At 44.4% G+C, this 23773-nt stretch overlaps 1 long non-coding RNA gene and 1 pseudogene across 1 annotated transcript; both read left to right on the forward strand.

Annotated features, from left to right (window-relative positions):
• Positions 1 to 6083, forward strand: part of LOC124697834 — a 7904-nt pseudogene extending 1821 nt beyond the window's left edge.
• Positions 6084 to 8148: 2065 nt separating this feature from the next.
• On the forward strand, positions 8149 to 12514 carry LOC124704688. The gene is made up of 3 exons (XR_007003641.1): positions 8149 to 9605; positions 9889 to 10609; positions 12197 to 12514. It is a non-coding gene; the product is annotated as an uncharacterized LOC124704688 (long non-coding RNA).
• Positions 12515 to 23773: the final 11259 nt, after the last annotated feature.

Below are 23773 nucleotides of genomic sequence, written 5' to 3' on the forward strand. Positions count from 1 at the left end.
CTCCGACAATATAGAGCATTCTGCGGAATACAACAAATATTTTCGACAAAGTTTTACAAATCAATCAGAACCCAAAATAGTATCTATTGACAAGCCTCTGGTCGTTTTATGCTCGGCATAAGACCCTTTGACGAAGAATTCTGCATCCATCCGAAGAAGCTCGTCTATCATCGACTCGGCCACAGGAGTCACCATCTCGTTGATTGCATCAATATTATTCTTGCGACGAGTCTTCTTTGCCATGCAATTAACTACAATCGTCGACAAGTCCAACTTTGGATAGCAAATATTTATCATAATCATGGCAAATCTTGCTCCAGCAGTCAGTTGGGCTCGTACAAAATTATGAATACGAGGAGCATCTCTGAAGGTCTCTAGCAATTCAGGAAGAGTCGCAGGAACCTCATTTCGCGGAAACAAAGTCTTGAAAACAAGGGTCAACGTCGTCGTGCAAAAAGTCAGAAATTCGCGCACTTGGCAAGCACGATCTTGGAACCTGACAATTTGCTGGGTTCGGTCAGGAGTGGCCCAAAATAAAGAGCCATGGTTCAGAGAAAGGTTGACAAGAAGATTTGTTCTTTCATTTACTCTTCGATCTTCGGCAGCAGCATCAAGAACTGAGCCTATTGGAATACAAGGGAAGAAATTGGGAAGAAGGCACAGCAAAATAAAGAAACGGCATTGGAGAGCTTGGGATACATACCTAGCATATCCGTGCTAGCTTCCAACATCAGCTCGAGCATATTATTTTCCCGGGCACTAGCTCCTTTCGCTTCCAATATAGCAGCATCTTTAGCAGCCATAGCTTCTTCGGCTTGTCGACGAGCAAGTTGTTCCTGTTCAGATGCTCTTCGGGACTGCTCCATCATTGCTAGAGTTTGTTTCCTCATGGACTGAAGCTGTTGTCGAAGTTCTTGTAAATCTTCCGACAAAGGCGTGCTGGAGGAACCTTCAAGGAAATTGTCATCGGTTCTTATTTTCTTCGACAAGGAAGAAGCGGGAGCAGCACCAGGAGAAGAAGGATTTGTTGAATAGTTATCAAATACCAACTGGAAAAGAAAATCCCCGAATCAACGATAGCACCAGAAGGAATTTCATTGATCATGAAATATTTACATAGTCATTACAAAAGAAGTTCTCCTAAGGGACTGGCAAGGAATTTGGCGCCAAGACTAGAATGGCGACAAACAACAAAAGAAATAAAAGAAAGCAAAAACTAGACCTCCGGCCTCGATGAGCTAGGAGTCGAAGCTGGCTTGATCCCGAGATATGCCAAGATTTTCTTCGTGTTGGGTTTGGCCGCCTTAATTAGCGACCTCCACTTCGACTGCTCTACTTGATTGGTGTCGCCAACCTTCATCCAATTAATAGTTTGTTGGCTGTCAGCAACCAGGGCAACAGTGCTTTCGACAGCAACCTTCATGTTTTCTTGACGCATCTTCAGCCCAAGATCTTCGGGAGGGTTAAAGCACTGGGCAAGACCAAGGAAGGTTGAGGGTTCCTCTTTCTTTGGGAAAAAGTAAGGGAAAAGCCGCGACAACCCTGCTTTAGCCTGATCAATGCCTTCGCGTGCCTCTGATCCATGAACTTCGAGGAATGAAAGGGCATCAAGAAGAGGATCATTGGCGGGTTCGTCAAGTCGAAACTCTTGAGCTGTTCTAGCTGTCAAAATAAGAAACTTATTGAGCAACAAAAGAGTACAGAGGGAAATACAAAAAATAGTAAGCGATATTTACCGACGAAGCGGCGACTTTGTGTCTTTAAGCGCTTAAGGATCGCCTCTTCGCGAGCAGATTGGGCAGCTATATGATCGCTCAGTGAAGTTTCGGCATCATGAAGTCTCTTCCGGAGATCTTCGACACCAGCAGCATCAGCCTTGGCCTTATCAGCCTCTGCTCGAGCATCAACAGCATCTGACTCAGCCTTTTCGCGAGCCTTTTCACTATGCTCTAATTGTTGAGCAAGTGTGTTGGCACGTTCATTGGCCTCCGCTAGTTTTTCTGGCAATAAAGAAAAATATAGTTAAATATCTCGACAATAAAGGAGCAAAAGAAAAGAAGCAAAAGGAGTAAAGCATTACCTTCAGCTTTACTAGCATATTCACGGTACCCGACAAATTGGGTACCGATGCGAAGAAGATCCTTTATCAAAGGCTGTTAAAAAAAAAAAAAAGGGGATAGAAAGAAATGGCGGCATGAGAAAAATATAATGGTACATAGAAATCAACAAAGAAGACACAAACAAGGACAGGGAAGTTAAGAACTTACATCCTCCAAGAGAGGGTTAGAGGAGCTACTCAATTGGAGAGTAGGCTCCGGGATGATCTCCGTCCTCGCCCTTTTCGACAAAGGGGCTCGGGGGCTTGACGGAGGTGTAGCAGTGCCGATATTTTGTCGAGGAGGCGACGTTTCTTCTCCTTCAATTGGCGTCTCTGAGGCGACTAATGTATGTGATGTACTCGTTCGAGCAGCCACATCAGCGGTTGGTACCTCTTCTTCCTCATCACTACAAGTAAAATGTCGACAATATAACCAGCAAGGTAGACACGAATGTTCAAGTAAAAAAAAAGAGAGATAGAAAAAGAACTTACGAACTGATGAGGGTCCCGAGATACGGATCATAAGTTGTCTTCTGCGACGAAGGTTCAGTTTCTTCGGGTTTGGAGGTGCCGGAAGTTTCGGCGTCCTCCCTTTTCCTTTTGTTCTCTGGGGAAACAGCAGGAGGAAGAGATTGTGTCGATTCGCTGGCTTCAGATTCAACTTCCTTTTCATAGGAAGCCGCAGATTTGTGAGAACCTGCGACATCACTTTCATGAAGAGAGGAACCTTGATTGTCTTCGGCAACGACAGCTTGTTCTTCGACTTCTCCATCCTCAGGAAGGGGAGGAAGAGAAGACATAGTAGGATGGTTCTGCAAAAATAGCGACAAAGGAAAAAATAGCGAGATATCAATACAGTAAGATGCAGGGAACATTTGGAACAAGATAAAAATTCGAGAAGACAAAATACCTCGGGGAGAGGATTGGTGGAGCTGTATGGTTCCACGCGGCAAGAGGAAGGAACAGAATCTTTCTTGTTTAAACGAGAAATTCTTCGAATAAGCTTCTCTAAGTCCTTTGCAGAAAGATCACTGGAGAGCCTATTGGCGTCGTTTCCACCAGCATATGTCCAAAGGGGATTTTTGCGAGCCTGAAGAGGCTGCACTCTAATTCTAAGAAAAAGCTTCAGCATCCCAGGAGCGGCGGCGTTGAATTTTGGCATTTCCGTCGAATGGGATTATGTTGTGCTCCACAGAGTTGGCACTTTCTTCGTGAATATAGAGCCACTTTTTGCGCCACCCTTGGACAGAATCAGGAAATTTGACGTCGAAGTATTCAACGTCAGTTCGGACACAAATAACAACGCCGCCTATGTTATAAGAGGCGTTGCGAGAGGCATTGCGGCGAAGAAGGAAAATGCGTTTCCAAAGAGCCCAATTGGGAGGGACTCCAAGGAAACATTCGCACAGTGTGATGAAAATAGAAATATGAAGGATAGAATTAGGGGTCAACTGGTGTAGTTGAATCCCATAAACAAAGAGAAGGCCGCGGAGGAAATCGTGAATAGGGGCAGAAAGGCCGCGGATGAGGTGATCAACGAAACTAACCCGGTACTCCATTGGAGGGTTGGGGTAGCTTTCTTCACTGGGAAAGCGGATGGCGTCATCTTTCTTCATCAGGCCAAGCTTCTTCATCAGGTTGAGGTCTTGATTAGAGATTTTAGATCTCTCCCAGTCAAGATCTTCGGCGGCCATTGCGGATTCTGGAGTGCTGTGGCGAGTAAGTCGCGTGCGCGGTGGCATCAACAATGGCAATGGCGAGCAGCTGCGAAGAGAAGAGCTTTGGCAGCAGTGGAGCGCAAGGGGAGATTTTGCAGCGGAGAGCAGAGAACGGCGCGAGCGGAAGTGCTCGAGGAAGAAGAAGGAGATCTTATATGGAGGTGCGGTGAACCGACGGAACCGTTGGATGAAGAAAGAATGAAGGAGATGATTACCACGTGGCAACAAGGGCAAATTAGTATTTCAACATTGACGAGGTTACAGAACGTGCGCCAGGAAAAGCGGAGGACGTGTGTCCCCCACTTGCACGACGTGACAACGTGGTGAGAAAAATGGACCCACGAAGCAGAAAAAATTTCGGCTATTCATAGAGGTGAAGAGATTTTGACAAGGGAAAGTTTGTCGACACGCAAAACAAAAAGAGAATGGCGACAGGGTAAATTATTCGACTACTACTGGAGCCTTTGATCAAATACAAAGTTTTTGCCCAAATGCTCGGGGGCTGCTTTGAAAAATAGAAAATTTCGAGTATGACAATATAGCAATGGCGAGAGCCTATGACCAAATTCAAGAATTTGTTCATAGCCTCGGGGGCTACTCCCATCGGGAGCGCTGGTCGCGCACCCGATAAAATATAAAAATATAGAGAAGAATTATAAATATAGCAGCAAGGGATACTAATCTGTGGAGCCTACACCCAAGCACAAGTTCTTGGCTGTAGCCTCGGGGGCTACTCCCATCGGGAACGCTGTTCGCGTGCCCGATGAATTTTTTCAAAAATAGAGACACAGAAGTGAGTATATTTCGAGTTACCCAGATAACTCTACATATACTCCCATCGGGAAGACAAAATAAAGTCATCAAATATGACTCAATAAAATGTGCTATTCCAAAGGCGAAAAGCACTCGACAATATATTCTCAGAACGCCAAAGTTGCGATCAATTTCTGAATGCCGCAAATTTGCGAAGGTAAGACCCCAGATCCGTTCTGCTGGGCGTGGCATCGCCAAAGACTGCGCTCTACTACTTTTATCCGTATCAACAGATACGAAGAAAAATCCTAACGGACGCGTTAGGTACCCGATAAATTTGACTGGGACTCGACAGAATGGTAAGACCTTAAGCGGCACCTGTCGAAGTTTACACCAGTATCCCGAGATCATGTCCAGGGACGTGATCTTGAAGTAGGTTTTTGCGGATTGCCACTAGAGCAGTTAACTAGTACCTGATCCGTCAGATGAACTAGCCCCAACTACCGTTATCCCTGTACAATATAGAATTTTATGTGAAGAAGCATAAATAAGAGTACTCGAAAAAATATAAACAGATGAGATTTCCCTTGACTCTGCGATTCAAGCAAAATCTCGGGGGCTACTGACATAGGCATCCCAAATGGGCCTGCCATAGATGGTACCCGGGATTTACTGAAGGCCCATCATCCGAAGAATAAGAAGATTCGGGAGCCCAAGATATATTAAGGAAACATAGAGTTGTAATAGGAAATGTTATTTGTAATCTGGCGGGATGAGTTAGAAACCATCCCGGACTCTGTAACTTGTACAATACGAAACCCTCGGCTCCACCTCCTATATAAGGGGGAGTCGAGGGACAAAGAAAGGGATCGAATCTACTGTCAACATAACCCTAGTTTTCATAATCGCCGAGTACTTTTCGCCTAAACCTTCGAGATCTACTTGCCCTCTACTTCTAGCAAAACCCTAGTCTACAATCTGTAGGCATTGACAAGTTAATCCTTTGTCAGAAGGTACTGAAGTGCGTGTGGTGGGCTTTGCCGAGGGAGCAGATGTCATTTTCGTTGACACGGTTGGTGGCCTATTCACAGTTGAGCTGCAATCGGAGAAGGTGACGAAGGTGTGCGATGGTAATGGCTTCTCTAATTTGATTCCAGTTGTTGGATTCTACACACCTGTGCCCCGTGGAGAGCACCAGGATCTGTCATCGTCGGACCCTAGCAAGGAGGCATGTGGTGAGGAGGGGGGAGAGGATGAGAAAACAGTAGAGAGCAGCCGCTGCTGCTCATCGGTAATAGGCCCAATGCTATCGAGGACGAGGACTTTGTCAACGCCTTCCAACGCATCAGCAACGACATCAATATCAGGTTAGGGCTCTATTCCCGAACACCTTACCTATTCTGGGCTGCTCCTAAACATTTGTATTGATGGGATTGAGGTGGTTGCCAAGCTGTGTTTGCTGATGAGTTCGGCTGTGTGTGTTAGCGATTTAGGGGTTCAATGAGTCGAATTAGCTGTATTGTTATTTGATAGCAATACTTGAGAGTTAGGATGTAGCATCTTTTGTCAAAATAATTGCGATAAATATTAGATTGAACTGCAATTATAAAGAGTTATATGCCTCTGCTACTGGCTAGTTGCAAATATTCCTCTGGTCTGCACTCTGCAGTTTATTTGTAGGATACTGCATATATAATCTGTGCAAGAACTAGTCACTTGTTATAGACAGCAGTCAATAAAACGTAGTTAAAACCTTGCGTCATTAAAACCGATGATGGATAATTGTAGCTTTGCTGTTCTACCTCCCATCGCTGTAACTTTCATGGCCTTATGTCATTTATAATCTTAACACTTATAAACTAAAAATTATGCCTTTTTTCACCAAGGGATTATGAAGGAGTTACTCTGGAGGGTGGTGCTACCACACTCAACAGATATGAATGTATCCTGCTACCCAAATATCAAGAGGTCACTACTAGAAAACAGCTTATCAGTGGCGCACCTGTTTTACCTATCAGTGGCGCACTACTGGTGCGCCACTACTATCACGCCACTGCTAACTTTTAGTAGTGACGCACTAGTGGTGCGCCACTACTAAATTATACAGCAGTGGCGCACTAGTAGGTGCTCCACTAGTAAGCAAAAGAGTGCGCCACTCCTAGAGAAATAAGGTGCGGCACTGTTATGCCCTATGTGCGCCACTACTAGATAAAAAAGGTGCGACACTATAGGATGATAGGTGCGCCACTGCTCCATACATAAATTAAAAATAAAAAAAAGCCACATGGGCCCGGTAGGGTCTGGTTGTGGCAGGCGGTGGACAAAAACTAAAAATGCCCCTGCTTTCTGAATAAATAAGTTTTAGTACAAATAAGAGATACAACCAAATTTGCAGCTAGGACCCTAAAAAAAGTTTCAAAAAGCAATCAAGTCCACACGGCGCTCGTCCTCGATCTGGTCCACGCCGGCGCTCGTCGTCGATCTGGTCCACGCCGGCGCTCGTCGTCGATCTGGACCACGCGTGCGACGACGGCTTGGTGGTGTCGCAGTAGATCAACTCCTTGAAGCGGTAGCCCCACGTCAAGGGGCCGTCGGGCGCCGTGGACCACGAGGCGCCGGGCTGACGACGTCGACGGGGGTCCAGACCACCTGCGCGGCGACGGCGGCGGACACGCCCGCGGCGGACGAGGCGATTGCTGACGCGGCGGGCTCGGAGACGCCGAGGCGGACGACGGCGGGCCCGATGGAGTTCTTGGTGGCTTCGAGCGCCGCCATGTAGAGTGCGCGGGCCGGGACGGTGCTGGCGAGGGTGGCGCCGAAGCCGCGGTAGAAGCCGCGGAGGCCGTCGTGGGAGAGGATGGCGCGCACGGTGGCGGCGGCGGCTCGCGAGCATCTCCCGGCTCACCTCGCCGGGGAGGCGCCGGATCTCGTCGGCGCCGGATCTCGTCGGCACCAGTACCAGATCGAGATTGAGGAGCACGAGGCGGAGAGCGCGCGGGGTGCTAGGGGAGGAGGAGCGCCGGGGTGCTAGGGGAGAGGGGAGGGAGGCCGGCCGGAGGAGCGCCGGGGTGCTAGGGAAGAGGGTGGCGGCGGCTAACCCTAGGTGGCGGTGACCGAAGAAGTGTGTGTGCTGAGAGGGAGAGGGGCTGCGTGGGAGAGAAGTGTGTGGCGTGGGTGTGTGGGTGCGTGCCGTGGTGGGTGCGTTCGGCTGTGTGCAGGTGGGGTGGACGCGCGGTGCGGAATTGGGGGTGCGGGCTAGTGGCGCACCACGCGCAGTGCGGAATGGGGGCGTGCGATTTTGGCCAGCATAGTGGCGCACCACATATAGGTGCGCCATTGCTATGTAAAGTAGCAATGGCGCACCTATATGTGGTGCGCCACTGTTAACCTGAGATTCATCTATAATCCAGCTCAAAAACTAGTAGTGGCCTATCATTGTACTAGTGCGCCATTAGTAAGAAGTTACTAGTGGAGCACCACTTTTTGGTGCGCCACTGCTATATAGCAGTGGAGCACCAGTGAAGTGGTGCGCCACTGATACCATTATTATGGCTAGGCCTTTTCCTAGTAGTGGGTGGTCAATCTTTCAGGTGATGTTCCCAAGAGTGCACCAAATGAAGAATCGGTGAAGGGTACAAGCAGCAAAGATAATGCCAATAACTCAACGACCTCTAATAGCAATGATGGGTGTGCTCCACCTTTGGAGAAAGTTGATTTTGAGTAATGCACTGTATATCATTTTCACTTGCTCAAGAGATTGTCGGTACCAGTACTGCACCACTGTGGTGAAATGCATGATTACAAGTGACGTTTGCATTGTTCAATAGGCTTTCTATGAAATTATAATTAATGGCTTCTCAAGAAGTAGTGGGATCAACTGAACCCACAATTTTAACATGTCACTGACACTGCCCTCAGACAGTTATACTACACACACAAATAGTCTTGTTTGAAACTTGGAACTCATTTTAATGGTTACTCCATTTATAACATAGATAGTAGACAATGTCAGGAAAGCAACAAAAATACTTCATTGCTCATAATAATCATTTTTCATGGATTGGTTAGTTCACATGCTGCATGTCGGCTACTTGCCATCTAACTATACCTTTTTCTTTTCTTACCATTAAATAATATTTTTTATCTTTCTTATCATTAAATAATAGATATAGATCTACTACGTATCAAGCACTGGTTTGGTTGCTTCATTCCTTTTTCTTCATCTCACAGTCTAATGTCTGAATAGTGTACTTGTATATGGTAGCTTTTACTGCAAAACAGTTACTCTTCTTAGCAGCAGTCCTGTCATACAAAGTTAGACAGTAATGTGAACTAATTTTCTAACTATTTGATTTCAAATGGACCAATTTGTTTGGTAGATCATGTTATACTACGGAAATTTTTAAACATTTCTATGCCCTCTCATTATTTCGTATCGTTGTTCTTTTAAAGAGTAGTCCAATAATGCAATAGTTGATGGTTGTGTTTTTCCTTGTGCTGGGTAGTGCTATAGTCATTGTTGATACATTAGGGCAGAATTCAAATGTCAAAGATTGGGAGGATGGTAACATAGCTGGTGAACAAAATTATTCTAATTTTGATCTTGTCTGAAAATGCTAGATACTAATATAGATAGTAGACGATGCCAGAGAAAGCAAAAGAAAAAGCAATGCTTTATTGCTCATAATAAGCATGTTTTATTGTTCATACTGTACCTATTGATGCACATGTGAATGATGTATTCTTATGTCCATAACCTGTTTGATTCCATTTTTGGGATCAAATGATGCATTTAAAGTGATTATTTTCTGTTTAGATATATATGGATTGTATGGAGTTACATATGCCTGCTACCTGGGACCAATGGGTCAGCTATCGCCACTTTGACACCAACTCGAACTACGAGAACAAGCACTGCCCCAGTGAGGCTGCCACCGACGATGTGCTCTGGTGCTGTCGCCTCCCGCAACGTCCTAAGCTTTGGTGCAGCGACACTCAACACGACAGGTTTTCCCCGCCCTCAGACAAACGCTCAGGTATACATGCGCTCGGTCTCCTCTGTCTGATTAGATTATGTTATAGTTCGGGACAAGAATATTCGTGATTTAGGATCTGAATAGTACTAGATTAGTCTTACTGTCCTACTACTCTGAGTTTACATACACTAGTCAAGGCCGTAAGGTTCTCATGTTTATATTATATGCATCGTTGAGGCATATGAGTTGGATCACCACATCAAAGTTGTCAATCCAAGTTCCAACAAATTTGGTTCATCCTCACACTGATTTTGTATTGTCTCCGACTCTATTTTTTGTCCAGTTCATTTCCAGCAGATCCCTTTTCATTGCTGCCATGCCCCGTGTGTGACCAGATTTAGCATGATAATGAGATTAGGCGAAGCCATCCTCTTGTCCTGGCGCAGCGGCCGGCATCCCCACGGCACCTAGGTCGCACGGCGTATAGGAGGAGGGAGAAAGAGCAAGTGGTCCCGCACCGCGGCACGGTGTGGCGATCAGCGCCTACTCCTGGTGGTGAACGTTAGGTGAAGTGACTCTTGTGAAAGCTAATAATGTGCATCTCTGCCTAGCAACTTAGTGCTGAATCAGTGAACGGATATTTTTGTAGCATCTTAATCAATGGATGGTTTCTACGTATGTATACTACTTCAGTTCAGAACACTAAAGGTAGAGAACAGTTCTATGCATGGTAGAAATGACATCTGACATTCATATGCCCTACTGTGTTCCATAGGACCGGGAACAAAAATCAAGTGTTGTTTCTCAACCTCTTGGGTGTATTCTGTTCCACCCTTGAAGCACCATCTCCTCCCAAAACACCAAAAAGATACATAATATTATAACAGAGCTCTTCTATTCATTATCCTTTGCCTATACTTTTTTGTCCGCAAGGTAAATTCCCTGATCATGATTTCTATTAATTCCCTAATTCATTTGATTTTATTGACCCTCGAATTAACTGCATTTATTGCACAGACCCGCTTGCTCTTGAGTAAGTCATCATCTCAGACTTCGTTTGAATGGTACTGCATTTATCTTTCTGTTGTTTTTCAAATTTGTCGACAAGTTGTTTGATGGTAGTAGTCCAAGAAAGCTGCAAGTGCAAATGAATATACATAATTTTGTGCTTTGGTCAATATGTTTTCCGCGACCTTGCTTCATTTGATAAGAGTGAATCAGTGTTATTAACGTTTGATATAATGGAACTGAAGGAAATAAAAAATAATTCCATTCTAACTCATATTGACTTGTTAACACTTCCAGGAAGGAAGTGTGTTGAATAAGATGTTTAGTATGGCATGGTTCGTGGACCAACTTGTGTTTTCATTTCAATAACAGAAAGCTTGATAAAGTTGACTTTGTCATAACATGAAGCATTCTCTTTTTGAGTCATTTGCATTTAGTTTTCTCTTTTTCATGAAATAACTGATTAGGCTGTATCTAAAGTTGTTCTTTGTCTAAAAATTATCCAGTTAGTTGAATGTCACTTTCCTTACACATAAACATATGGATATAGAATGGTATAAATTTAATTCTTGCATTTGTTTATTTTCTTTTCAAGTTAGTTATTGTGTCATAATGGCATTGCCAAGTGGTTACTCATGTGGGCGACTATGGTTTGATTTAAAAGATTGCTTGAACGCATGTGTTTATTTTCTTTTCAAGTTAGTTATTGTGTCATAATGGCATTGCCAAGTGCTTACTCATGTGGGCGATGATGGTTTGATTTAAAAGATTGCTTGAACGGTAAACACATCCTTCATATTGTTATTTTAGAAGCCTTGATCTTTTAAAAGTGCTAGAGAATAATTACAAGTAGGCATGTGGAAGGTGTATGATGATAATGACTTCTCTAATTTGATTCCAATTGTTGGATTCTACACCCCTGTGCCCAGAGGAGAGCACCAGGATCCATCGTTGTTGCCTTGTTGGGCCCTAGCAAGTAGGAATGTGGTGAGGAGGCGGGAGAGGAGGAGAAAACAGTAGAGCAGCTGTCGCAGCTCTTTGATAAAGGGTCCAATGATATCGAGGAGGAGGACTCTGTCAGCGCCTTTGAACGTGTCAGCGACGGCATCAATTTCAGCTTAGGCCTGGCTCTACTCCTGAACACCTTACCTATTCTGGGCTGCTCCTAAACATTAGTATTGATAGGATTGAGGTGGTTGCCAAACTGTGTTATCTTTCTTGTGTCTGGTGATGAGTTCGATTGTGCATGCTAGCGTTTTAGGGGTTCAATGAGTCGAATTAGCTGTACTGTTATTTGATGGCAATACTTCAGAGTTAGGATGTAGCATCTTTTGTCATAATAATTGCGATAAGTATTAGATTGAACTGCAATTATAAAGAGTTATATGCCTCTGCGGCTGGCTAGTTGCAAATATTCCTTTGGTCTGCAGTTTATTTGTAGGATACTGCATAATCTGTGCAAGCACTTGTCTATTGTTATAGGCAACAGTCAACAAATCATAGTTAAAACCTTGTCTCATTAAAACCGATGTTGGATAATTGTAGGCTTGCTGTTCTACCTGCGATCGCTGTAACTTTCATGGCCTTATGTCATTTATAATCTTAACACTTATAAACTAAAAATTATGCTTTTTTTCACCTAGGGATTATGAAGAAGTTACTCTGGACGGTGGTGCTACCACACTCAACAGATATGAATGTACCCTTCTACCCAAAGATCAAAAGGTGGTCAATATTTCAGATAATGTTCCCAAGAGTGCACCAAATGAAGGATCTATGAAGGGTACAAGCAGCAAAGATAATGCCAGGAACTCAACGACATCTGATAGCAATGATGGGTGTGCTCCACCTTTGGAGAAAGTTGATTTTGAGTAATGCACTGTATATCATTTTCACTTACTCAAGACGGAGTGTCAGTACCAGTACTGCACCACTGTGGGGAAATGCATGATTTCAAGTGAGGTTTGCATTGTTTAATAGGCTTTGTATGAAATTACAATTATATGGAATGGCTTCTCAAAGAAGTTGTGGGATCAACTGAACTCACAATTTCAACCTGGCACTGACACTGACCCCAGACAATTATATTACGCACACAAATAGTCTTGTTTGAGACTTGGAACTCATTTGAATGGTTATTCCGTTTATAACATAGATAGTAGACAGTGTCGGAGAGAGCAACAAAAATACTTCATTGCTCATAATAATCATGTTTTATGGATTGGCTAGCTCACATGCTGCATGTCAGCTACTTGCCATCTAACTATACTTGTTATTTTTTTCTTACCATTAATCAATATTTTTTAATCTTTCTTATCATTAAATAATAGATATAGATCTACTACGTATCAAGCACTGGCTTGGTTGCTCCATTCTTTTTTTCTTCATCTGGCAGTCTAATGTCTGGATAGTGTACTTGTATGGGGTAGCTTTTACTGCAAAACAGTTACTCTTCTTAGCAGCAGTCCTGTGATACAAAGTTACACAGTAATGTGAACTAATTTCTATCTATTTGCTTTCAAATGGACCAATCTGTTTTGATGACCATGTTATACTTCGGAAATTTCTGCATTTCTATGCATCTCATTATTTCGTGTCATTGTTCTTTTAAAGAGTAGTCCAATAATGCACTAGTTGATGCTTGTGCTTTTCCTCCTGCTGGGTAGTTGTATAGTCATTGTTGATACATTAGGGAAGAACTCAAATGTCAAAGATTAGGAGGATGGTAAGTAGTTGGCAAAGGAAATTATTCTAATTTTGATCTAGTCTGAAAACGCTAGATACTAATATAGATAGTAGACGATGCCAGAGAAAGCAAAAAAAAAAAAGTTTTATTGCTTCTAATAAGTATGTTTTATGGATCAATCATTTGACGTTTATGGTGCATCTATCTACATACTAACTTTATCTTTCTTACCATTAAATAATACATATAGATCTATCAAACACCGGAGTGGTGGCTTCATTCATTTTTCTACTTCTTCCCCGTTAACTGTGTTAATAGTGTGCTTGCATAGGGTTGGGTTTGCTGCAAAAAAAAGTAATTCTTCTTAGCAGTCCTGTGATGCAAAGTTACACACTAATGTGAACTAAAATTCTAACTATTTTCCTTACAATGGACCATTCTGTTTTGATGATCATGTTATACTGATTAGATCATGTTATACTGATTAAATTGGATATTTCTGCATTTCTATGCATCTTATTATTTTGTGTTGTATTTTAAAGACTAGTCTAATAGTACAATAGCTGATGGTTTGGCTTTTCCTCCTACTGGGATTAATTTAGTGGTTCATTCACTGGGGGAGAACTCAAATGTCAATCAGGAGGATGGTAACATAGCTGGCAATGAGAATTATTCTGATTTTGATCTAGTCTCAAAACACCGGATACTATATATAGTGAATACAGTTTGCTGCCCAACCACATAATCTTCTTATACAACTGTTGATGAACTTATCTTTTACACTGTAAACCTGGCTAGTCTTTCTCACAAGCATGAAGCCATTTTGACAACTGAGCAGGAAATCTCTCTCCTGTTTGTCTTAATTTATATGAGGCTCTACACATATTAACACCATCATCCTCGTAATAATAGTCCAATCAGCATGTTTCTCCGTATATCTAGCTAGACCAGTGCCTTTACCCACCGGGGTATGCTCCAGTACAACCCCCCTTCCAAACTCAGTTTGGGCCCGTAAGCCCAAATCCAAACCCATGTCCAATCCAAGTATACACCTCGCACCAACAACTCCGCGATCTCCACGTTTAGCCGATTTCCACCTCCACGTTTGTGGATGCCGGCCTCTGTCCTGCCGATTTCCATGTTCGCATCTCCAAATCCTCGCAGACCACGTCCGGCCGCACGCCAGCATCACCTCCGGTCATCTTGGTAACTCCATGGCCGGACAGGCCGGCTACATGTCCGGAGTAGACCCAACACATCTGCTAAGTCCCGCCACTTGTCCAGACTATCTTGCGTTCGTGGACTGTTGCGCTTAAACATGTACTCTACACTGATGTGTGTTTGTGTGTGTTTAAGAATTTTCCAATCAATCCTGATGCAATTGTATAAGCGCTGGGTTTGGCAGCGTGTGACTGCATCATCTACGGTGTGTGCAACTTGTGTAGCAGCATGAGAGTAGAGATGCAATGTGTATAGTCCCCGCGTTAAACGTTTTTGGACCGTCCGTCAATATAAACATGAAGTTGGCTGTCGGCCTTCGTTCTCAAGAGCCCAGACTGTCCGGCCAGTGGGTGGCCAGACAGTCCGTCGGACCACCGCGCCGCCGCTGTAGTTTCTGCACACCACCATTCCTGTACGCCGACGGCCACCGCGCCACCATTAATACATGCCGCCGTACAACCTGATCGTGCTGGCCATCACCGCTGGCTGTGCCTACTGGCCAGCATGCCGTTGCGTTGCTGTAGCTCCCGCCGGCCATGAATGCCATCGCCAGGCAAAGCCACCTTGGATGAGACGATGACGGCGTGGTACTCGTACTTATACGTACCTTGTATAATTTATTTGGGCCATATGAGTTTTGTACAGGACTACTTATAACCGTTGTGTTTTAGTAACGAAGGGGTACCGTCCTTGTGATTGAGTCGAGGGCCACCTTGGACTTTGAACTGCCGGGAAATAAACGGGCGCGACGTACCTTCTTGCTAGCCTTGCTAGTATTACCTCTGTTGCTAAAATGACTTATATAGTGATAATATCTGATGCTCAAAAAAAAATAGCGATAATATTTAAGCATCGTGTCATGACATGTCATCTATGACAATGCATGGAAAATCTAGCCTTTTTCTTAGCAGACATGGAAATTCTAGCCGTGCTAGTTTATCTGTTTAATTCTAGCCGTGCTAGTTTATCTGTTTTTTTTTTAATTTCCAGCCCAACTCCAGCTCCAAACTCCAGCTCCAAAAGTCTCCAACAGCCCAATCTCCTCAGGGCATCTGGGGGGGGGGGGCTATCTATTTCGGTCCGCGCGAATAGACGGACAACACAAATGGACCGACTTAGTCGGACCGAACCATCTGTGCCCCAAATTTGGGCCACCGATGCGTCGGGCCGGACAGCGAGCGCGTTCTCCCTTGTCCACCCTTTGACCTACCCGGTCCCTCATGCTAGTGGGGCGAAGCCAACTTCTCCGCTGCCCCAAACCTTTGCCCGCTTTCTCCGCCTCCGCCCTCAGGCGGCGCCGTCGTCTACGCTTTCGTTTGCCATTGGCGTCAGCAGTTCACCGCTGCCGTGGTAGCTAGCGGTTGCCGGGCAGACTATGTCGTGGACGCCTCCTGTCTGGCCGGCGTCGACTACTCCCCATCCCACCACGCGTAGCAGCGCGCAGCTGTCTGCGCAGTGTCCTCCACCCCACCATGTGGAGCAGCAAATCTTCTGCGGGCGCAAAGCTTGGCCGGCTCACTCGGCGGTGCGTCCACAATCTGCTCCTCCGGTTGCCAAAGCGAGTTCCAAAAAAAAAAACAAGGTATGAATCGCGTCCAAAGTTTCTTCTCTTTCGTTGCAGAGGCGGTATGCAAGGATGTAGTGCGGGAATTTGGCGTGCTACTCCCCATCCCACCGCGTGTAGCCTCCACCCCACCAGGTGGAGCAGCAAATCCTCTGCGGGGGCAAAGCTTGGCCGGCTCGCTCGGCGGTGCGTCCACAATCTGCTCGTCCGGTCGCCACAGCGAGTTCCAAAAAAAACAAGGTATGAATCGCCCAAAGTTTCTTCTCTTCCGTTGCATAGGGGCCTGCAAGGATGTAGAGCGGGAATTTGGCGTGCTACAATCACGTTGGGGAATTGTTCAGCACCCTGACGGAACATGGAGCGCCGAGAGGATGTGGGAGGTCATGACAACATGTGTCATAATGCACAACATGATCGTTGAGGATGAGCAGGATGACAGAATCTATGACGGTGACTGAGAATTCCAGGGCGAGTTGGTTGAGCCAGAGGGACACCTTCTTGGGAATACTTCTTGCATATGCAAAATTCATTCTGGGATCGAACCACCCATGATCGTCTTCAAGCTGATTTGGTTGAGCACATGTGGACTCATGTGGAAAACCAATCTGGATAGTCTGTTTTGATATTCAATTTGGGTTGTGTTATTTGTAAAACTATGTGGTGTATGTGGTGTGATTGTGAAATATTTTTGTTGAACAATATTTACTTTTCTACAATTTAAATTGTCTTGTTATTTGGAAGGAAATGGTCAACTGGCCAGATCTGGCCAAAGCCAGCGCGGACCAAATGGGCCGCGCCGCTGGACGCTCTGTCTGGGCAGGCCGAACCGCGGAACACATCCAGCCCGCGGGCGGAACGTGCAGAAACAGGCCGTTTAGGTCGCCGATTTGGGTCGGCCCGCTGGAGATGCCCTTACTATTTAAACTGGTTGAGCCCAACCACTCCACCGTTTCCCTGACACACACTCCCACCGAGACCACCATGGCAGCGCCGCCTCAGCCCCGCTCCTCGCAGCCGGCGCTCCCGGACGGGCTCGTCGAGGAGACTCTCATCCGCCTCCCTCCCGACGAACCAGCATGCATCCTCCGCGCCTCCGCCGCGTCCAAGGCCTTGAGCAGCCTCATCTCTCACCCCAGCTTCCGCCGCCGCACCCACGAGCACCATCAGACGCCCCCCGTCCTTGGCTTCCTCCACAATTGTCCTAAAGAGCACATCCCACGATTCATCCCCACCACCGCCTCGTCCTTCTCCCTCGCCGCCCCGGACTACACCACCTGGCGGGCCCTCGACTGCCGCCACGGCCGCGCCCTCTTCCTCTCCAAGGGCCAGGATACACAGGAATTCCTCGTGTGGGAGCCGATCACGGGCAGCAAGCAGCTTGTGCCGGTGCCCGCACTGTGCAATATCCACTCCGGGACCGCGGCCGTGTTCTGCGCATCGGATGTGTGCGATCACCGCGACTGCCGCGGGGCTCCCTTCCAACTGGTCTTGATCCTCAATGTCCCCGACAGCCGCGACGACCAGTTTGACTTACTGGCGTTCGTGTACTCGTCGGAAACCGGCGCATGGGGCGAGCCTGCCTCGTTCCACGGCGAGTTCGACATGCAGTTTAAAGATTATTACAGCGTCCTCGTCGGGAGGTCTCTTCTCTACTTCTTGTCCGATGATGGGTTCGTCGTGGAGTATGACTTGGCAAGACGAAGCCTGGCTGTGTTCGACGCACTGGACGTAGAAGCCAACTGGGAGCAACCAGATCCAGAGAATACTAAGGATATTAATCTCGTGCTCGCCGAGGACGGTGGAATGCGAGCTAGCCAAGTAGTGAAATCATATCTGAAATTTTGGACAAGGCCGGGGGCGAGTGACGGCCCTGATGCACCATGGTGGGTGCTAACACGGGTTATCGACCTTCGCAATATTTTTCTCCACATTGGAGTTGTCCTAGAGGAAGGTACTGAAGTGCGTGTGGTGGGCTTTGCCGAGGAAGCAAATGTCATTTTCGTTGACACGGTTGGTGGCATATACACAATTGATCTGCAGTCGGAGAAGGTGAGGAAGGTGTGCGGTGATAATGGCTTCTCTAATATTATTCCAGTTGTTGGATTCTACATCCCTGAGCACCGATGGGATTCGGGCCATAGTGAGGAGGCATGTGGTGAGAAGGGGGGAGAGGAGGAGAAAGCAGTAGACCAGCCACCACAGCTCTTTGATAAAGGGTCAAATGCAATCGAGGAGGGGGACTTCATCAACGCATTTGAATGCGTCAGCCGCGACCTCAAGATTAGGTTAACACTCTACTCCGGAACAACTCACCTTATTCTGAGCTACTCTAAACATTTGCATGGATGCGATTGTGGAAAGAAAGGGACCTCCCATTAGTTTGGTACTCTTTAGGATCAGCTATTGGTTTCCATGTGACGTTAGTTACTTTGGGCCTTTGTGTTTTGTAGTTTGGGACATGAGTTTAGAATGGTATAAGATGTTCTACCGCGAGGTGGTTTCCAAGCTCTGTGCTATCTTTTTTTGTGCTTTCCAGGAGCTCAACTCTTTGTGCTAGCATTTTAGGGGTTCAATGAGTCGAATTAGCCATACTGTTATTTGATAGCAATACCTGCGAGTTAGAATGTAGCGTCTTTTTCATAATAATTGCGATAAAATATTAGATTGAACTTCAATTACGAAGAGTTGTATGCCTCTGGTGCTGCCTAGTTGCAAATATTCCTTTGAATCGTAATTTATTTGTATGACATTGCATAATCTGTTCAAGCACTAGTCACTTGCTATAAAAAGTAGTCAACACAACATAATTAGCACCTTGTGTCATCAAAAGCGATGATGAATAATTGTATCTTTGTTGTTCTACCTCCGATCGCTATAACTTTCATGGCTTTATGTCATTTATAATCTTAACACTTATAGACTAAAAATTATGCCTTTTTCACCTAGGGATTATGAAGAAATTACTCTGGAGGAGGGTGGTGCTACCACACTCAACAGTTATGAATGTGCCCTGCTACCCAAAGATCAAGAGGTGGTCAATCTTTCAGGTGATCCTCCCAAGAGTGCACCAAATGAAGAATTGGTGAAGCATACAAGCAGCAAAAATGGTGACAGGAACTCCATGACCTCTGATAGCAATGATCGGTGTTCGCCAACTTTGGAGAAAGGTAATTTTGAGTAATGCACAATATATCATTTTCACCTACTCAAGATGAGTGTCGGTACCAACATGATTTCGAGTGACGTTTGCATTGTTCACTACGTATGAAATTACAATTATATTTGGTTTCTGAAAAAAGTTGCGTGATCAACTGAACCCACAAATTTAACGTGGCACTGACACTGCCCCCAGACAGTTATGTTACACGCACAAAAATAGTCTTGTTTGAGACTTGGAACTCGTTCAAACTTATATCTTGAATGGATTGGTCATTCAACGTCTATGCTGCACGTCAGCTACTTGCCATCTAACTATATAATTATTTTTATCATTCTAACCATTAAATAGTATACATACATATTATCTTTCTTACCATTAAATAATAGATATAGATCTATCAAGCACTGGCTTGGTTGCTATATTCCGTTTTCTTCTTTTTGCAGTCCACTGTCTGAATAGTGTACTTGTATAGGGCAGCTTTTACTGCAAAAAGTTACTCTTCTTAGCAGCAGATACAAAGTTACACTGTAATGTGAACTAAAATTCTAACTATTTGCTTTCAAATGGACCAATCTGTTTTATGATCATGCTATACTTAGTTGAAAATTTCTACATTTCTATGCATCTCATTATTTCGTGTTGTTGTTCTTTTAAAGGGTAGACCAATAATACAACAGTTAATGGCTGGGATAGTGAGATAGTCATTGCTCATACATTAGGGGGGAACTCAAATGTCAAAGATTAGCAAGATGGTAGCTAGCATAGCTGACAAAGAAAATTATTCTAATTTTGATCTAGTCTGAAAACGCTGGATACTACTATAGATAGTAGAAGATGCCGGAGAAAGCAAAAAAAATGCTTTATTGCTCGTAATAAGCATGTTTTATGGATATCAGCTACTTGCCATCTATCTATATACTAATTTTGTCTTTCTTACCATTAAATAATAGATATAGATCTATTAAGCTCCGGCTTGGTGGCTTCATTCATTTTTCTTCTTCTTGCAGTTAACTGTGTTAATAGTTTACTTGCATAGGGAAGCTTTTTCTGCAAAAACGTTATTCTTCTTAGCTGTCTCGTGAGAAAAGTTACGCACTAATGTGAATTAGAATTCTAACTATATTTGCTTTCATATAGACTAATCTGTTTTGACGATCATGGTATACTGATTAAGTTATTGGATCTTTCTGCATTTTTATGCATCACATTATTTCGTGTTGGTCTTTTTAAGAGTGGTACAATAGTCCAATAGTACAACAGCGACAGTGCCTAAGATGCCATTTTCTGGACAAAGTCGTTATAGGAACTACGTTACACAAGTTGCGGCGCTGCCGGCAAGCCCGGCCGACCTCCCTGGCTGTTGGGACCTTAGGTCAGCCCATGAATAGTGATATAGTTATTAGGGCAGAAATCAAATGTCAAGAACCTGGAGGATGGTAACATAGCTGGCGATGAATATTATTCTGCTTGATCTAGTATGAAACGCTGGATATTATTATGTACAGTAGTGAATACAAGGCCAAAGGCAAAAAAAGTTTGCTGCCCAAACACATAATCTTCTAATTTAACTGGTGAGGAAATTTTAAGTAAAAAATGGTTGACATGCAAACAAACCAACAAATAACATTGACCAAATATGAAGATTTGTTACTGCATATCATTGGCATCAGTCAGGTGTCAGGACAAAAGTAATGCATAGCAACCGACAGATATTTCTCGGGTTAAAACTTGTAAGGGTTAGGATGGTGAAACTACTTGTCAAATTTTATAATTACAGAGTAACAGCAGCTTGGCAGCGAGGATGACCTGGCCCTGAGTTAAAGTTGCAAAATGATGTACTAGTAGAGTTAGCCCTTTGCAATCTCTGGAAGCAGTAATAGGTCAGTTTATGGTGCAATTTTTGTTGGAAACTGACAGCAGTTGAAGCCCACAACTCAACAGACAATTAAGCTTACTAGCTGCACGAAATATCCGATGGTTACTAGCTAGGGTTACGAAGGCAACTAATTGCAAGAGACCATGGATGCAGCCAATTTGGTAGGCACGTGTATCATTGTGCTGGAGATACTCGTTTGATTTCCTGCTTATATGTACATATCGCTCATAAACTCATATCTAGCTTGTATGTATTCATAAGAGGTATATATCCCCAAGGCCTACTGAAGACTGAACTGTCTAATCAGATTGTTGTCCTATGCTAAAGCTGACATCCTCGTCTTGTTCTTCAGATTTGGCGAGAGAGTATTCGCAACAAAATGAGGTGGTGAAACTCAAAGAAAAGAAGAACGAGAAGAAGGTAAGTGTAATCGTGTGTGTGTGTGTGTGTGTATTTCGTTGCCTGCTTGTACTATCTGTTTTCCGCTTGGCATGAGATTTACAGCCGACAGTCCAGTGGGCTGTTCAAAATCAGTTGAATTCATAGTCACTGGATGTCTAATGGTTTCAGGAAGAGCAGTCTGGCCAGAATGAACTCGAGGAATCGACCCTGATGCTGCTTCCATGATGGTTTCGGAGGATTAGGCACCTCAAATAAGTTGAATGATGCTTCAGGTAGTATCGCCTAGTCTGCATGTGTTGGCCGCAGACATTGTTGTTGGCTCTTTGCTGTTTGTAACTGCTGTCTGCCTGCGCAAGGAGGCTTAAACATTAGAACGATCAGACTCTGTAATGAGCGGCGGCCATGCTGTAAGTTGAGGATCATCCGCGAAACATTCACTCTTTCAGAAATAGGATAACTATGTCCTACATCTGCCAAGACTATAATTGGCTGTTCAAGTGCTCTGGTTTGCTCTCTTTCACAATAGTGGCATTTTTCTGCTCTTGCCGGCTCTCTGTTTTAAATGCTCTCATTTCCTAGTTACTGAGTAACGTATGCTTTATAGCTATAGTTCTGAGATGCAGGCTACTTGGTGAAAGATACATGGAGATACAAATAATAGTCTTCTTTCCAAATAAACGTGTGTAGTCTGTACATCTCTTATGTAACATAACAACCAAAAGATGTTTCAGTGTCATTTAGTTCCATCCAGTACATAGACATAGACGCGTGAGGATGGTAGTTCTCCAAATCTTTGCAAGCATTTTTCAAACAGTTATTCTACTTCTTGACATCACTGCAGCTATTTTTAATCTTTGACATCACTAGCTGGCAGTCCTAGCTCCTCCACTGTCTAAGGCGTCGCGTAGACTTGCGTTTTGAGCGCTTAAAAGGTGAAAGGAACCTAGGAGTACATGCACGGGCAAAGAAATGTCATTCCAAATGTTAGAAAGATACATGGTTTTCGCTCCTTTCCTCTAAGCTAAACCTAGACCTCCACTCCCACTCTCACATGGAGGCCAAGATGGAGATCCCATACTTAGTCTACTAAACGATGAAACCTTTCGGTTCATTTCCTTAAGGTAGGACGCCCGAGAGCCTATCCCCGTATTTCAATTCAGATTCAGTCCGCCCTTAGACCAGAGTTCTTGGGCACCGTATATATTGCCGAATGGATAGCTAGCCAACCTGGAAGGAGTCGGCGAAAGAAGTGCCTGCTTGGTACTTGTAAACACTTCCTTTTTTCTTATTTTTTCCACGATTACTGACTTCCTTTTTTTGGGGGGAAATAGCAGGACTCTTCTGCGGATCTTTATTGATTTCAAACAATAGTTACATCGTTTATAAGGTTGTTCAAAATAAAGCTATGGGGTTCATCAACCCAATTACAAGACTGTTTATTCAAAAAAAAACTAAACTTAGCTAAATCATTCGCCACCCTATTTGCTTCCCTCAGACTATGTTTAAAAGAAACACTCTCAAACATAGTCTACATAGATCGCAGAAGATTCACTCCACCAAAACCAAACGTGTTCTCCTGTGCAAGCTTCTATAGTCTCCATCGAATCAGACTCTGCTATAATGGAATTGCATCCATGGTTGATAGCTAGTGATAACCCTTCCTTCACTGCCATTGCCTCCGCTAAAGTTGCCGATGCCACATGTGGTAAGAAGCAACACCTTGCAGCAATAAATTGCCCTTGGTAGTCATGGATAACCACACCCACATCTCCTGCATGTATATCTGAATGATAAGAAGAATCAACATTGATTTTTACCTGGCGAGATTTTGGTCTAGTCCATCTAGCAGGTGGATTATTTTGCTTTTTCATAGAAGCTTTCGCAGCATTTGCAGTGATCGAAAGGATGGATATCTTGCAATGGCTAACTGGTGGCACCTCTTCATCATATGTATGGCATTGTTCATGCACCATAAGTACCAATAAGTGACAGCAACAATCCTTCAGACCAATATGATAAAAAACTGGAAGCGAATTGTCGCTACGCCGAAACAGGTGTTCTAGTAAAACCGAACCAGCTCTGTCAACTTGTAAGGAATCATCGATAACCGCATGAAGACCTAGAGCTTCCTACATATCTTGTGCAACAAGGCAACAAAAATGTAAGTGAAGGATGTCCTCCGTTCCTTGTTGACAGATCGGACATGCTCCGGAGCTGCCTATATGACGGTTTGCCAGTATGAATTTTAGGGGCAAGATTCCATGTAAGAGAAAATTTTCACTTTGCTCGAAATTTTCAGCCAGAGCACTTG

Source organism: Lolium rigidum, chromosome 3, assembly GCF_022539505.1.
Source record: "Lolium rigidum isolate FL_2022 chromosome 3, APGP_CSIRO_Lrig_0.1, whole genome shotgun sequence".
Lineage (NCBI taxonomy): Eukaryota > Viridiplantae > Streptophyta > Magnoliopsida > Poales > Poaceae > Lolium > Lolium rigidum.